We start from the raw sequence: 16430 nt of genomic DNA, 5'->3' as shown, positions 1-16430 counted from the left end.
TTTTTTTTTTTTTCATGTAGAACTACAAAAATCTTAACTGTACCCTCCCTGGAAAATCTGTCTGCCTCTTTTCTCTGTGTCTCATTTTATCTTTGTTTCTCCTTTTTTCTTCCCTTTTCCATTCAAGGCAGCCCATGTATGGCTGCTATTTTGCTGGGAAGATCATTGCATTGTCTATTTTCTTTTAACATTCAAATGCTCAACTTGAATTCCTGTCTGTTTAGACATCATGTAAGAATGGTACTCATTGGAGTTTCAAGACATGATTTCTTTTCTCTTTTCTCCACTCCTTTTCTCCGGCAGCCCTGCAAAATAGCTCATTGCTTTGCATTTCTGAGCATTTAAGTGTTTATAGACTCTAACGACCCTGATCTCTCACTTCCTTCTTATAAGCAGAAAATGATAGCTGAGCATGGCACAGTTCCCAGTGAACCTGCTTGGAAAGCAGCGGACAAGCAATGCCAGGGTGTGGAAAATAGCTGTAGGTATGCGCTTTGAAAGGAGCTGTCCCGTCAACTCAATTGCCACGTTTAGTGGTATGAGGACTGTTCAACTTTATTTTCAAGGAGAAAAGAAATTTGAAAGATATATTTGAAAATTTTCCTGGTCAGTCTCTTTTTGAAATTCAGCCTAACAGCTCATAGAGAAAAAAAAAAAAAAAGTAATACCTAATGAATTAAACAGCTGGGACCAAAGGGGAAGGGAGGATTACTGTAGTAGGATGATTGTTCATAGAGAAACAGAGCTAAATATCCATAGTAATTAGTATCTCATTTTTCTGTACACATTAACCCACAGGAACAGGCTCTTAAGAAGTACTGCTGTGGTAAGAGGAATGGATTAAAATCTACAAGATACCAATTAGCATTAGACTTGTATTTCATTAGGGTTCAGGCTCACATTAGCTATATCATCCCTGGGATTCCTAGATGGGAAAATGTCAATGACTATGGCTATATTTGAAAAGGGTCCGAACTTGGAATCACTGTGGTGCAGTGTAGACAGACACATGGATTAGATTCAGAATTCAAGATTGTGAAATCCAAATAAACACAGGAAGTGTGGAATTTGGGTCACTGTTGGGAGAGGAAAATCAGGCATAGATATTGACAAAAGTATACATAATCAGGACAGTATTTACATGCCAGGCTGGATTTTAAGCACTAGGCATGAGTTGCCTCGATCCTCACAACTTTTAGATGTGACGATTATCCCCAGTTTACAGGTGAAGGAACATGCTTGGAGAGTTTAGATAACTTGCCAAGATCACACAGAAAATAAGTGGCAGGGGCAGGGTTTGAGCCTATCCTCTTAACTCCTACAGTGTCCTTTAAGTAGGTAAATACTTTGGCAGTCCTTGTCTAGAGTTTAGAGAGTGACTGCCTCAGAGATTCATAGTGGAGGTGTATGAGTGAGGTCAGTTAGGAAACATTTGGAGGCCAGTAATAGCTTACAATTTAAATTTGTTTACTGCTTCAGTAACTGCAAGTTCAGTGCTATTGTGGGCATCATGGCTGAGTCCATGATGGCTACAGGTTCAATTCCCTGTGATCCTTTTGGCTCTGCCCTTCTCTGAATGATGGCTTGTGGGAATGTGCTGCAGCAGTTCTGGATCTTATATCAGCAAAGAAGACTGGCCAGATGAAAAGTAAAGGTTGTTCCCTGGTGCTGTTCCAGAGGAGCAAGGCAGAACTTTTTTATGCTTAGAGCAGACCTCTACCACAATTCAGGACTCTGAATCTAATCATATTGCTAATGGCAAATAGCAATTAGTCCCATTGCTAATCCAGTTACTGACAAAGGGCATGGGATTATACGTGGACTCTGAGAGGCTGGAGTGGGGCTAATCTTACCTGAGCCATATGAAGTTGGGGAAGTGGGCAGAAAACTTAGATAAATTTGCAGATCCCTAAGGGAGAGGAAGGAGGAATAGGAGTTGGGTGGCCACTCAGTGGCTACTCTAGAGAGGCCAGATGCGGAACTATTGAGTATCACACAAACCCAGGGGCCCGGTTCTTAGAACTGGTCGATCTGGGTAGAGCTTGATTGAAAGTTCAGGTACTTGATTTGATACATAGCTCTAGAATGGAATAGAGTTTCTTCTCTCTCTTCTGCCTGCGGAAAACTGGTTTGAGGTAGTGCCTTCCTATGACTACTAGAGCCAAGTTGATTATTACAAAAAGAGGCTGAATATTTAGCATGTCAAGTTGGCAGGACTGGTATACTTTGGATACCACATATAAATCTCTCTTTTATTTACCATATTTCTCAAAATTTATTTTTAGCATTGGCTTCTTAGGCTTTATATAGGGAGTGAAATTTTATCAATCAACTGATTTTTAGGGTTGTTCCTAAACTTAACTGTGAAGTTGGGAAAATGTTCCTTTGGTCTCCTACGTTGTGTTGTAGCACAATAATGACAAATACAGTGTCCTGTATGGCCACTGCTGCCTTTTACTTCTGTGGCAGATGTCAATCATTTATCATGGTCCTGTTTTCTGCTAAGCATGGTTGTAGCTAGAAATTATTCTCCATTCAGTGATCAAGGGAGGCACTGCAGGGCTAGGACGAGAAGTGAAAACTATTTTCCATAATTGTTTGAGGATCTCTGTCTCTGGGAGGCGGCATAGGAGAGTAAGAAGAACATGATATTTGGCATCAAACAGGCTTTGGTTTGAATCCAGGGTTTGCCACTAACTAAGTTGGCAAATTAACTTACTTTTCTAAGCCTGTTTCCTTCTCTGTAAAGTGAGATTGATAACACCAATTTTGTAGGCTATTTGTGATATTAAATGAGATGGAATATGTGCTATTCTTAACAGATTTCATGGATCTTAAATGTTAGTTCATGTTGCCTTTCTACTAAAACTTAGACCAAGGAGAAATTATGGTGAACGTATTCTCAGCACCATGCACAATATTAGTGTTTAAAGGAGCATCCCTTTAATGAAAGGAATAAGCTGTCATAGTGTTTTATATATTACATTTAGAGGTTGAATATTTTGAGCAGGGGCTTCACTCACTGAAACCACTCAGACTACCACTGGTTCTGCCTAAGGACATGGCTTGATTTCAGTTTTCAAAATGCCAAACTTGGCAGAGACTCATGTTTTAGGGAATTACAGAGGGAAGAGAATCCATAATCTTTACCCTTGAGGAAGTCAAAACCGAGGTACACAATGACAAATAAACATACTGTAGAATGCAAATAACTGAAGCCTGGAAATAGACCCACAGAGGCTAAATTATAGCTACATAAATGCATTCATTTCTAAAATATCTGCATAGGCAGGCAGATCAATGGAACAGAATAGAATCTTAAGTAGGTCCAAACACTTCAGGGAATCCAGGATACAATAAAGGTGGCATTTTAAATCAGTGAAGAAAGATGGATTATTTAATAGATGGCATTGAGACGTTTTCAGCCATTTAGAAAAAAAATAGTTCTGTGTCTCCCTCCTTGCATTAGAGTACATTCTAGATTTGCTATTTTGATTTTCTACCAAAGCTTTAAAGATAAAATGCAAAACTAAAAAATTTTATAAGGCATCATGAAAAAAATTTAAAGTAATCTTGGAGTGGGTAATATTTTCCTAAGTAAGAAAAAAAATCTAAGCAGATATTAGCAATAGAGGTAGAGGAATACATTTTACTATAAAATATTAAATTTCTTTCATGGAAAACTACAGTAATTAAAGTCAAAAGGCAAAATTAAAAAAAAAACCTGGGCCGGATGCAGCGGCTCATGCCTGTAATCCTAGCACTTTGGGAGGCTGAGGCAGGTGGATCATGAGGTCAAGAGTTCAAGACCAGCCTGGCCAACATGGTGAAACCCCGTCTCTACCAAAAATACAAAAAATTAGCTGGTGTGGTGGCGTGCACCTGTATTTGCAGCTACTTGGGAGGCTGAGGCAGGAGAATCCCTTGAACCCGGGATGCAGAGGTTGCAGTGAGCCAAGATCATACCATTACATTCTAGCCTGGGTGACAGGGCGAGACTCGGTCTCAAAAAACAAAACAAAATAAAAAAACCCTGTACTTTGTACACATGCATCTTCAACTCCAACTGCATTCCAGAGAGGTTGTATGAATTTTTACCACATCTGCACTCTATATGTACTATGTCCTCTCTAGATATGTATAAAACATTAGTATAGGCCAACAAGAAAAATATAAATGGCCTCACAAAATAGGCAAAGGATATGTATGAAAGAGGAGTTCAGAAAGAAAAATATATTTTTATGCATATTAAAAAACCTCAATCTCATTTATAATTAAGAAATACAAATTCAGCCCATGAAACAATGTTTTGCCTATCATAGTGGCAATAGTTATAAAACATGGAAATTCATAGTGGCTAAGGATGTAAGGATACAGGTACATATGCAATGTAGGTGCTGTAAAAATTAGTACACCCTCTTTGAAATGCAATTGGACAATATTATTAAAATTTAAAACATGCCAATCTTGCAAGGCCTGCTAGCAAATGTAGCAATTTGTCCTCTGATTTTATTTTCACCTCTACACAGAGAGATCTGAAAAACAAAAACCAGGAAACAGCCATATGTCCATCAACAGGAGACTGACTAAACAAATTTTGATGTGGTCATATAATAAATTGTTATATCATCATTAGAAATAATTTAGTGTATCTACATGTGCTGATATGGACAGATCTTCAAGATATATGATTAAGTTAAAAGGAAGGTATTAATAATGTCTATAGACATATATTTACATGGAACATTTCTGGAAGAGTGTGTAAGAAATGGTCGATGGTGTTTATCTACAGGGAGTGGGATTCAGGAACTGGGCTGAGAAGAAGACTTACTTTACTGTGGATACCTTTTGGTGCTATTTTGAATTTCCAACCAAAATTCAAATTATGTGTTATTTTCATGAAAAGTCGATGAACTGATAGAGACAGAGTGATGAGCAAATCAGTTGCTTGGGAATCTTTCTAAGCTAATTTCTTTTGTTCATGTTCCAATTAGTGTCTCCTTCATATCATCAAATCAAAAGCAAGAATGAATTATTATCACAGGATGGGAAATACTGAAGCATTTCTGAAAAATGGGAAAGAGAGAGATTCAAAGTGATACACCATGAGGGAAAGGTCTCCTGGGCAAGCTGAGCTATCTGCCAGTCCTCTCTCTCACAGTTAACAGAGAGCAGGAGGGAAGCAGCCTTGGGGCAATCACCAGGTACTATCTACTAGGTGGCACAGCTGGGGTGCTTGCCTCTTTCTGGACCCTGCTTTTTCTGAGAATGGGTCAATAACGATATGTGCCCACATTATGAGGTCACTGTGCGCACTGGACGTACAAATAAAGTCACTGTGTGTCCTGGCTATGCAACGGTAGAGCGGTGTCCTTGGTAGTTACCAAGATCAGGAGAATGAGGAATTCACCTTCACAGAAGAGACTCTACCAATACATCTCACTAGATACTGTGTCTCACCATTCTTCCACAATAACCTTGGGCAGGATAGAGTAGCAAAGCCATAGAACTGGCATTCTCAAAAACAAAGGTGCTTGACTGGGCACAGTAGCTCACGCCTATAATCGCAGCACTTTGGGAGGCCGAGGCAGGCGGATCATTTGAAGTCAGGAGTTTGAAACCAGCCTGGCCAACACGGAGAAACCCCGTCTATACTAAAAATACAAAAATTAGTGGAGCATGGTGGCACACGCCTGTAATCCCTGCTACTCGAGAGGCAGAGGCAGGAGAATCAACTGGCCCTGGGAGATGGAGGCTTCAGTGAGCCGAGATCGCGCCACTGCACTCTAGCTTATATGATAGAGTGAGACTCTGTATCAAAAAAAAAAAAAAAAAAAAAAAAAAAAAAGTGGTGCTCAAACAGCAGTGACTCATTGAACACGTGAAAACAAGCATCTCCGTTCCCCACCACCAAAGAGCGCCTTGCTCTTTAGCTCCCTGAGTTAGTCTGGTTGTTTGCGATCCCCGAGGCTGTGGCTGTGAACTGAGGGGTTTGCGCCCTCTGGGTTTCTACCTCATCTGTAGGTGTGGCCCTGATGGTGCAGCAGGCTCTGGACTCCTAAAGCTCTGGATCGAATTTAAGATTTTATTCTTGAGCTTGGCATAGAAGATGAATTCTTCCACCTTCACCATGAGTGGAAGAGTCTGATGCTCTATCGGTAGTTAACTAGTTATGGGATATAGCAGCAGACCCATTAAACAGAAGAGCCGTCGTCCAGGATCAGGGATATCTGCCTGGCCTTGTTTTATTTATGGACCACCCCAACCCTCCAGTCATCCATTCGGCTTTGCTTGCTCTTCCATACTTGGGAGAATGCCGTGCAAACAGAGAAAAGATGAAAGGAGAACTGGGTATGATGTTGAGCCTACAAAATGTCATACAGAAAACTGTAACTCTAGGAGGAACAAAACTTCTGGCCTCTGAAATCTATGACATACATCAGTCCTCCAATAAGGCAGATGGTGATAGTGTCAATGAAATGAATTCATGTCGAAAGGAAGCTCAGTTGTTTTCTGGGAACTACAAACAAATGTGCCAAAACAGTGGTTTTGCATACAGATGGCCTTGATGATACGTCTTGGAGAAATCTATGTGAAGAGGCTTTGTTAAAAATTAAAGGTGTTATTAGCTTTACTTTTCAAATGGCTGTCAAAGGTGTGGTGCGAATCCATTCAGATTTGAAAGCTGAGGCTTTAGCATCGGTGAAAGCATCAACCAAGTTTACGAAAGATCAGTAAGTTGTGAAAAGTGAAAGTGGAGAAGAGATGCTGGTCGCATTCCAAGACCTTCCTGAGGTAGAACAGAACACAGAGCTACCTGACTATCTGTCTGAAGATGAGAGTCCCACAAAGGAACAGGACAAAGTGGTGTCCTGGGTCAGCTCACACCCAGTGGGTGGAACTAGCTGGCTGAGCACAGTTGCAAACTTTTTATCAAGATCGTTTTATTGGTGACTTCAATTTGGGGCTCAAGGACTGTGTGAACCAACCAGGGGTCAGTTTTCCATTGTTGTGGTGAACTGTCAAGTGCAATTTGCAATAAGTTATCATGAAAAGCTTTTAGATTACATGATGACATATGCTGCATTTTACATTTTATTGGACATTTTACCCCACTGAGTGATAAAAAGAACAGAGGCTATGGAGGGAGTTGCTTTGTTTATGAAAGTATTTTCTTTTTTTTTCTTTCATTTAATTGCTTCATATTTTATAAACCATGGGTCCACCTTTAAAACCAAACATGGGAGGAGGTTCCAAGATGGCCGAATAGGAACAGCTCCAGTCTACAGCTCCCAGTGTGAGTGACGCAGAAGACGAGTGATTTCTGCATTTCCAACTGAGGTACCAGGTTCATCTCACTGGGGCTTGTCGGACAGTGGGTGCACCCCACGGAGTGTGAGCCGAAGCGGGGGGGGGCACATCACCTCACCTGGGAAGCACAAGGGGTTGGGGAATTCCCTTTCCTAGCCAAGGGAAGCCATGACAGATGGTACCTGGAGAATCGGGACACTCCCACCCTAATACTGTGCTTTTCCAATGGTTTTAGCAAATGGCACACCAGGAGATTAGATCCCTGATGAACATCGATGCAAAAATCCTCAATAAAATACTGGAAAACCGAATCCAGCAGCACATCAAAAAGCTTATCCACCAAGATCAAGTTGGCTTCATCCCTGGGATGCAAGACTGGTTCAACATATGCAAATCAATAAACGTAGTCCATCATGTAAACAAAACCAAAGACAAAAACCACATGATTATCTCAATAGATGCAGAAAAGGCCTTCGACAAAGTTCAACAGCCCTTCATGCTAAAAACTCTCAGTAAACTAGGTATTGATGGGACATACCTCAAAATAATAAGAGCTATTTATGACAGACCCACAGCCAATATCACACTGAATGGGCAAAAATTGGAAGCATTCCCTTTGAAAACTGGCACAAGACAGGGATGCTCTCTCTCACCACTCCTATTCAGCATAGTGTTGGAAGTTCTGGCCAGGGCAATCAGGCAGGAGAAAGAAATAAAGGGTATTCAATTAGGAAAAGAGGAAGTCAAATTGTCCCTGTTTGCAGATGACATGACTGTATATTTAGAAAACCCCATCGTCTCAGCCCAAATTCTCCTTAGGCTGATAAGCAACTTTAGCAAAGTCTCAGGACACAAAATCAGTATGCAAAAATCATAAGCATTCCTATACACCAATAACAGACAAACAGAGAACCAAATCATGAGTGAACTCCCACTCACAATTGCTTCAAAGAGAATAAAATACCTAGGAATCCAACTTACAAGGGATGTGAAGGACCTCTTCAAGGAGAACTACAAACCACTGCTCAACAAAGTAAAAGAGGACACAAACAAATGGAAGAACGTTCCATGCTCATGGATAGGAAGAATCAATGTCGTGAAAATGGCCATACTGGCCAAAGTAATCTATAAAGAACTTAAACAAATTTACAAGAAAAAAATCAAACAACCCCATCAAAAAGTGGGCAAAGGATATGAACAGACACTTCTCAAAAGAAGACATTTCTGCAGCCAACAGAAACATGAAAAAATGCTCATCATCACTGGCCATCAGAGAAATGCAAATCAAAACTACAGTGAGATAGCATCTCACACCAGTTAGAATGGCAATCATTAAAAAGTCAGGAAACAACAGGTGCTGGAGAGGATGTGGAGAAATAGGAACACTTTTACACTGTTGGTGGGACTGTAAACTAGTTCAACCATTGTGCAAGACAGTGTGGCCATTCCTCAAGGATCTAGAACTAGAAATACCATTTGACCCAGTCATCCCATTACTGGGTATATACCCAAAGGATTATAAATCATGCTGCTACAAAGACATATGCACACGTAAGTTTACTGTGGCACTATTCACAATAGCAAAGACTTGGAATCAACTCAAATGTCTACCAATGATAGACTGGATTAAGAAAATGTGGCACATATACACCATGGAGTACTATGCAGCCATAAAAAAGGATGAATTCATGTCCTTTGTAGGTACATGGATGAAGCTAGAAACCATCATTCTGAGCAAACTATTGCAAGGACAGAAAACCAAACACCGCATGTTCTCACTCATAGGCGGGAACTGAACAATGAGAACACTTGGACACAGGGTGGGGAACATCACAAACTGGGGCCTGTCATGGGGTGGGAGGAGGGGAGAGGGGAGAGGGATAGCATTAGGAGATATACCTAATGTAAATGACGAGTTAATGGGTGCAGCACACCAACATGGCACATGTATACGTATGTAACAAACCTGCACGTTGTGCATATGTGCCCTAGAACTTGAAGTGTAATAATAATTTTAAAAAATGTATGTACAGCTTTACATTTTATTTTAAATGAAGCCTGTCATTAGGAACACTCATTTTCTCCTCAAGCCTCAGGACCTACCTGAAGAGAAGTTTCCTTGTAGCTCAAGTTGTGCATGAATTACCAAATATTTTACTCTATGAAATATACATACTTTACTATGAAAGATACATGCTTTGGTATTCTTCACTGAAAGCTGAAAACATTTCTTGTTACCCTCTTTTGTGCCTTCTTATTTTGCCAACCATGTTTGTAGAAAGGACATTACTAATGACATTTTGCAAATTAAAAACATTCACTTGAACATAGTAGTCCCCTAGAAAACACAACTCCACAAAAATTTTGCAGCCTTATTCATTATAATTTTAATAAAATTAACAAAATCAGTCAAGAAGAAGGAAACATGTATGTTAGCAAAGTGTTTTTGGAGACTATTTGAATGTGACGACATAAATGTGGTTCTAGTTGACTTCTTTTCACTTTGGTTTATATCAGCTCTTGAGAGTTAAGTCTGACCATGATATTGCAAACAACTGTAAATGGTCTCTAGGCTTTACATTGTGATTATACGTTATCTCCTGCTAGAAAAAAATAATGGTAGTAAAGAACTGACAAACTGAAAAAACAAAAATCAAATGCCTATAATACCATAACGCCATTTTGGTGTAGAGCCTAACTTTAAACCATGAATTGCTTGGCAGAAGCCTATTCAGTAGATGTTTCTTTGTATTGCCTTTTGTGAATTTATTATGAAAATGCTGCAGTTGTATTGAATGAAAAAGACCCAAATTATTGCTTATGAAGAAATAAAGCCAGCATTGATCACTTAATCTGGTTTTTCATGTCTAGCCAGAAAAAAAGAACTTCAGTGAAGGTAAGATAAATAAATACATTTACATAGAATACTTTTTGGCAGATAAGTGCTAATTACATGTATGTAATGCTTTATTAAATTTATGAAATATTGTAACTAAAATTTTCTTTTTGGAAATTAACTAAATCCAGATACATGTTAATATGATATGACTAAAAACAAATAGGAAGACATTGAAATTCCTTTTCATCCACATATAGAGCTGCTATTTTACTATTTGGAGAATGTGATGTTAAAATTGGACCCCAAAGGATTTTCTTTTTTTTTTTTTTTAATTATTATTATACTTTAAATTCTAGGGTACATGTGCGTAACGTGCAGGTTTGTTACATATGTATACTTGTGCCATGTTGGTGTGCTGCACCCATCAACTCATCAGCACCCATCAACTCGTCATTTACATCAGGTATAACTCCCAATGCAATCCCTCCCCCCTGCCCCCTCCCCATGATAGGCCCCGGTGTGTGATGTTCCCCTTCCCGAGTCCAAGTGATCTCATTGTTCAGTTCCCACCTGTGAGTGAGAACATGCGGTGTTTGGTTTTCTGTTCTTGCGATAGTTTGCTGAGAATGATGGTTTCCAGCTGCATCCATGTCCCTACAAAGGACACAAACTCATCCTTTTTTATGGCTGCATAGTATTTCATGGTGTATATGTGCCACATTTTCTTAATCCAGTCTGTCACTGATGGACATTTGGGTTGACTCCAAGTCTTTGCTATTGTGAATAGTGCCGCAATAAACATACGTGTGCATGTGTCTTTATAGCAGCGTGATTTATAATCCCAAAGGATTTTGTTATGTTTTCATTGTAAAATACCATCACCAGTGAGAGTCTTGAGTTCACTAACATTGTGACCTTCTGGAGGGAGAGTTGTTGGGGGTTATTGAGGATGGTATTTTTTTCATGTGTCTTGTTTCTGATTCAAGTGGCATGCACAAACTGAAAAAAAATAAGAAACTTGCAGGGCACCTATTGCTCTAAATGCATAATATAACTTGCTGCCGGAACCAGATATGTTGAAAAAAAGAAAATAAAACCACCTTCTTTCTATAGCCACTAAAGCAAAGTTTACTCTTCTAACAAATTTGTATTTTATTTTGCATTGCCACATATGTGCTTATTTAAAAACTACGTCCCTTTGGTAGTAATTGTTCAGGATAAGTAGGTATTACAGCTTGATGTTTGTGTGTTCTAATTCTAAGTGTTCTTTTATTCCAGATCATATAGGGCAGTTAAAGCATCTGTAACAGCATTTTTTGAAATACATTGTAAAATAATAAAAGGTAACATAATTAAAATTGAATGGATATTAAAAAGAAGAAAACAAGCATCAGTATATGTGAGACACTAAATACACTAGAAGAACTAGTATCTAAGAAAAAGAGTTAATATAGCAAACAGAAATATTAGAGTAAATATAATTAATACCTTCAGGGCTATGCAATGGAATTTCAAGGATATTGCAACCATGAGCCATAAAGTACATTAAATTGAAATATATTTGTTGAAATAAAATCATATGGTAAATTTTTCTTACTTAGTTTTATGAGTAATTAATTTTTTCATTAATTCAACAAATATGTTGACTATACTCCTTGTTAGGCACAGCAATATCTTGTTATGTGTAATAATAGTATACTTTTGTATACAGTTTGCAAAGGATTTTTCTCATTAGCTCCTGATAACATCCCTGTAAAGTGAATAGGGCAGGACAGGGCAGCTTTTATAGTTCATTTTACACATCGGGGCATGTGGGTTGGAACAGAGTTAAATGTCTTGCTTACAGTGAAACAATCAGTGACAAAGCTGAAATTCACATCCAGGATTTAAAATTTCAAATACATAGCTCTTCTAAATTACATGGCTACTGCAGGAAATGTAATGCTTATTCTACCTTATAGAGTGAAATAGCCACTATGACATTTTCTGAGGTCAGGGTACAATGGCGCTGAGAAGATGTGCATGTGAAGAATTATTAGATTTTTGTTTTCTACTCGTATTTTTTAAACATCACCAAGCACAAGATTTCTAGAGGCAGCTTCTATGTATACATAACAACTTGGATTTATGGTCTCAGGAAATAACACAGTAGAAAACTTAGGGATATGACTTTTTAAAGAGTTTCGTAGGTTGTCTATTTCAGCCTGAAAGAAGTAGGTCATGAGGGTGACCACAGATTTATCAAGGTATTTAAGATTTTTTTTTATTTCAGCTGAAACTGCTTATCCTCAGATTTTGACAGTGATGGCATGAACTAGGGCTAAGGAAAAGCTCCTGATCCACCCGTGTTTGTGTTTTAGGACTTATTCAATGCCTGAAGCTCCAGTTTGCAAGCTTACTGGGGTAGCAGTGCAACCTGATCACAAATGTTCTTATCCCCATGGACATCTTCCAGGAATAAAATAGTTTCCTCCAATTCTATCTGGATTCTGAGAGCTTGTAAATAGACCCAGCCTCTGCAGGTGATGCAGCACAATGGATGAGCTTGGTGCCATTGAACTGTAAAGTACCATGAAGACTGTCTGAAAGTTGAAATTAACTTTTTATTAGCATGACACAGCTGTGGGCTCTTTCATCTTGTCAGCAGCAAATTTCTGGTTCTCTCACTTGCCTTTTCATAGACCTCACATTGGTTCACCTCCAGCTATTCCTGCCGTTCTAACAGGCACTGTCCTGCTCCTTGTCCGCTTTTTCTAGTCCTACCGCTTCTTTTTGTGCCTTTTTGATGTTTCAAAAGAAGCGTGGAATGTGATAGACCTTTCATTTTCAAATGTGCTTTTACTGGCTTTGATGCTGCATCAGAGTAACAGCCTGGAAAGACTGGGTGAAGGAGAAATGGGGGACCAGCTCTCCGAAGGGCTGAGTGAATAACCTCAGATATGCTATATTTTCCTATCTATGTCAAGAATGTGGGTTAAACAATATGTCTTCGCTTCCCTACATTTTGCAAGCCACCTGTCAGGTTTGTTGTCTGGATACCTGACAAAATATAGACCTCCAATGATCAGATTTGACCAGATTTGAAGTGGAATAATCCTTGATTTAGCAGCATAGCAATGCACACTTTCTTCTTTGTTTCTCTATTCTGAATAATTAGGGTTAGGGAGGCAGTTCATGCTTTGTTTTCTATGTACCTTGTCTTTCTCCATTTGGCCACTCTAATAGGCATCTTGCTTTTGCCTGTGAGCATTTAAAGCCATAACCTTTTGAAAGAAATAACCTGAAACAGCTGAGAATGTATGAATATTTGCTCTGTTATGCACTTTTGATTTCTGGAACATCATGTTTCAAATTGCAGTGGAAACAAAAGGCCTCTTTATGACATCCAGTAATCGTACATTTTGTTCTCAAAAGATTTGTTAAACTTAAGTATAGAAGGTCATTTAAAGATTAAGGTAGAACAATAAAAAAATGAAAAATTCATCCTACATTATCAATATTTTTGGTTTAAAATATCCGGTTATTTGTATTTTCTGTGATTTTAGCTATGTGGAAAGAGAAGTGTTGCACTCTACTGGTTTAATGAGAGTGAAAAAGTTCTTCTCTAAAGGATATAAAGACATCTGCATTAATACCATTTGAATTCCATCATTCGAACAACTGTAATCTCACACAGTACATTCACGAAAAAGTCAAATTCACAATTAAAACTAGAGGCAAAACTCATGGGCCAAAATTACTGTAAGCGTAGGAGAGTTTAGATTGTCTTGTATTTAGACTTCAGCCATCACTTCATTAGGTTGTCCCAAGTTCATTGAGTATTCTTGTTACCTTAAAAACAATGGCTCATTTATTTCATAGGAATCTAGGAAGAACATACATCAGGCAAGTTAAATGAAAACACACTCTAATTACCTAAGGAAAATATACTCAATTTATTTAAATTACTGTTTTGTTCTCCAGGCATTCTAAATGAGAATATGACATAGAATTGAGATGAGATTCTTTTAGTTCCTTTATTCCTTGTTGAAAATATCCTAAAACAGTTAATTTGGTGAATATGTGATATTAAAAATATGTATTTAATAAACATAACAGAAATATGTTCTAGAACCTGCTGTAAATTAGATAGAATAGGTTTGCTTGTGAGAAATTCAGCTCTTCAGAATATACCAGCACTGGAGCACTTGATATCTTTATTTTTTTATGTCACCTCACATGGCGGAGGTGATAAGGATTTGTAGATCTGAGTTTCTCAGGGTATGGACCCCTCCATCACCTAATGGCTTTTTCCTTACTAATTAAGGCTATCCAATTAAAAAAAAAATCCCCTGAATAGTTGTATTGTTGACTATAAGGCAGAGAGATCTGGTTATATATAGTGTTTTTGTTGAATATTTTTGTTAGCTTTAAATTCTGTTTAATATTTTAAGGACTGAGTTTCACATTTATGGCACATTAGATAGCAGATATAATAGACATTAAAGAGTTAGGTACAGACATTTTATAACTGGAAGACTGGTCATTCACCTTGTGGAGTTAGAGATACAGAATATGAAATAAAATACCATTACTATGGAGAGGGATATCAATTGCAAACGATGTTCTGCTCCAAAAAATATGGAGACAATTATGCATTTGGGCTTTTGGTTCAGATTATTCCATGTTTAACAAGTGAGCTAGCTTGTTTTCCCTAAGTGCTTCTAGGAATTCTCCTTAAAGAAAAGCACAAAATTAGGAATATAAGACAGTGTAAGGACCTAGAGGTTAAATATTTAAAACTTAAAATTAGTTAACTTAAAAATGGTTCAATAAATTCCATTTAGAATGCTGCCCTTGAGATGTGGCTTATTCCATTTACTTTGAATATTTCAGATTATATGTTGAGAAGTGACATGACTTTAAGTTCTAAAGGTGAATGCGTAATTTAGTTATGCTTGATTTTGAAGAATGTGGCTCATAATTTGAGAGCTTCTCATATATGTTTTTAGTTCTTTTAAAAAAAATTACAATGAAATCATACCTTGGAGATATTGCTGGTTTGGTACCAGACCGCCACAATAAAGCAAATATTGCAATAAAGTGAGTCACCTGAATATTTTGATTTCTCAGTACATATAAATGTGTGTGTAAATTATATGTTCACACTATATTGTAGTCTATTAAGTGTGCAATAGCATTATATCTAAAAAAGTACATATCTCAATTAAAAGTACTTTATTACTAAAAATTGCTAATGTTCATCTGAGCTATTAGTGAGCCATAATAATTTTGCTGGTGGAAGGCGCTCCCTTGATGTCGATGGTTGCTGAAGGTTGGGGTGGCTGTGGCAATTTCTTAAAATAAGACAACAGTGAAGATTGCTGAATTGATTGACTTTTCCCTTTATGAAAGATTTCTCTGTTGCATATGATGCTGTGTGAGAGCATTTTACTCACAGAAGAACTTTCAAAATTAGTCATTGTTCACAAACCCTGCCACTGCTTTATCAATTAAGTTTATATACTATTCGAAATACTTTGTTGTCATTTCAAGAATGTTCACAGTAACTTCATCAGGAGTAGGTTTCATCTCAAGAAACCATTTTCTTTGCTCATTCATTACAAGCAACTCCTTCTCCATTGTTTTATCATGAGATTGCAGCAATTCAGTCACATCTTCAAGTTTCACTTCTAATTCTAGTTATCTTGCAATTTCTACCACATCTGCAATAACTTATTCCACTGATGTCTCGAACCCTTCAAAGTCATCTATGTGAGTTGGAGTAAACTTTTTCCAAATTCCTGTCAATGTTGACATTTTGACCACCTCCCATGAATTACCAGTGTTCTTAATGGCATCCAGAATAATGAATCCTTTCCAGAAGGTTTTCAATTTACTCTTTGCAGATCCATCAGAGGAATCACTATCTGTGACAGCTATAACTTGATAAATGTATTTCTTAAATAATTGAATCCCTGAATAGACCAATAATGAGTTCTGAAATTGAGGCAGTAATAAATAGCCTACCAACCAAAAAAATAAAAAAAGCCCTAGGACCAGACAGATTCACAGCAGAATTTCCATCACAGGCACAAAGAGGAGCTGGTACCATTTCTGGTGAAATGATTTCAAAACATTGAAAAGGAGGGACTCCTCCCTAACTATTTCTATGAGGCCAGTATCATCCTGATACCAAGATCTGGCAGAGACACAACAACAACAAAAAAGAAAACTTCAGGCAAAAACATCAATGCAAAAATCCTCAATAAAATACTGGCAAACCAAATTCAGCAACACA

At 37.9% G+C, this 16430-nt stretch overlaps 1 long non-coding RNA gene and 1 pseudogene across 1 annotated transcript in view; one reads left to right on the top strand and one right to left on the bottom strand.

The window, feature by feature from the left end:
• LOC114678401 (uncharacterized) overlaps positions 1-16430 on the bottom strand; it is a 280951-nt gene that overhangs the window by 103451 nt on the left and 161070 nt on the right. The gene's annotated exons all lie outside the window — the stretch shown is intronic.
• LOC696637 (armadillo repeat-containing protein 1 pseudogene) lies at positions 6110-6954 on the top strand (annotated as a pseudogene).

The sequence above is a fragment of the Macaca mulatta genome, chromosome 5, assembly GCF_049350105.2.
Source record: "Macaca mulatta isolate MMU2019108-1 chromosome 5, T2T-MMU8v2.0, whole genome shotgun sequence".
Lineage (NCBI taxonomy): Eukaryota > Metazoa > Chordata > Mammalia > Primates > Cercopithecidae > Macaca > Macaca mulatta.
Note: the sequence above shows the minus strand (reverse complement) of the source record. Positions and strands in the feature narration are given on the sequence as shown.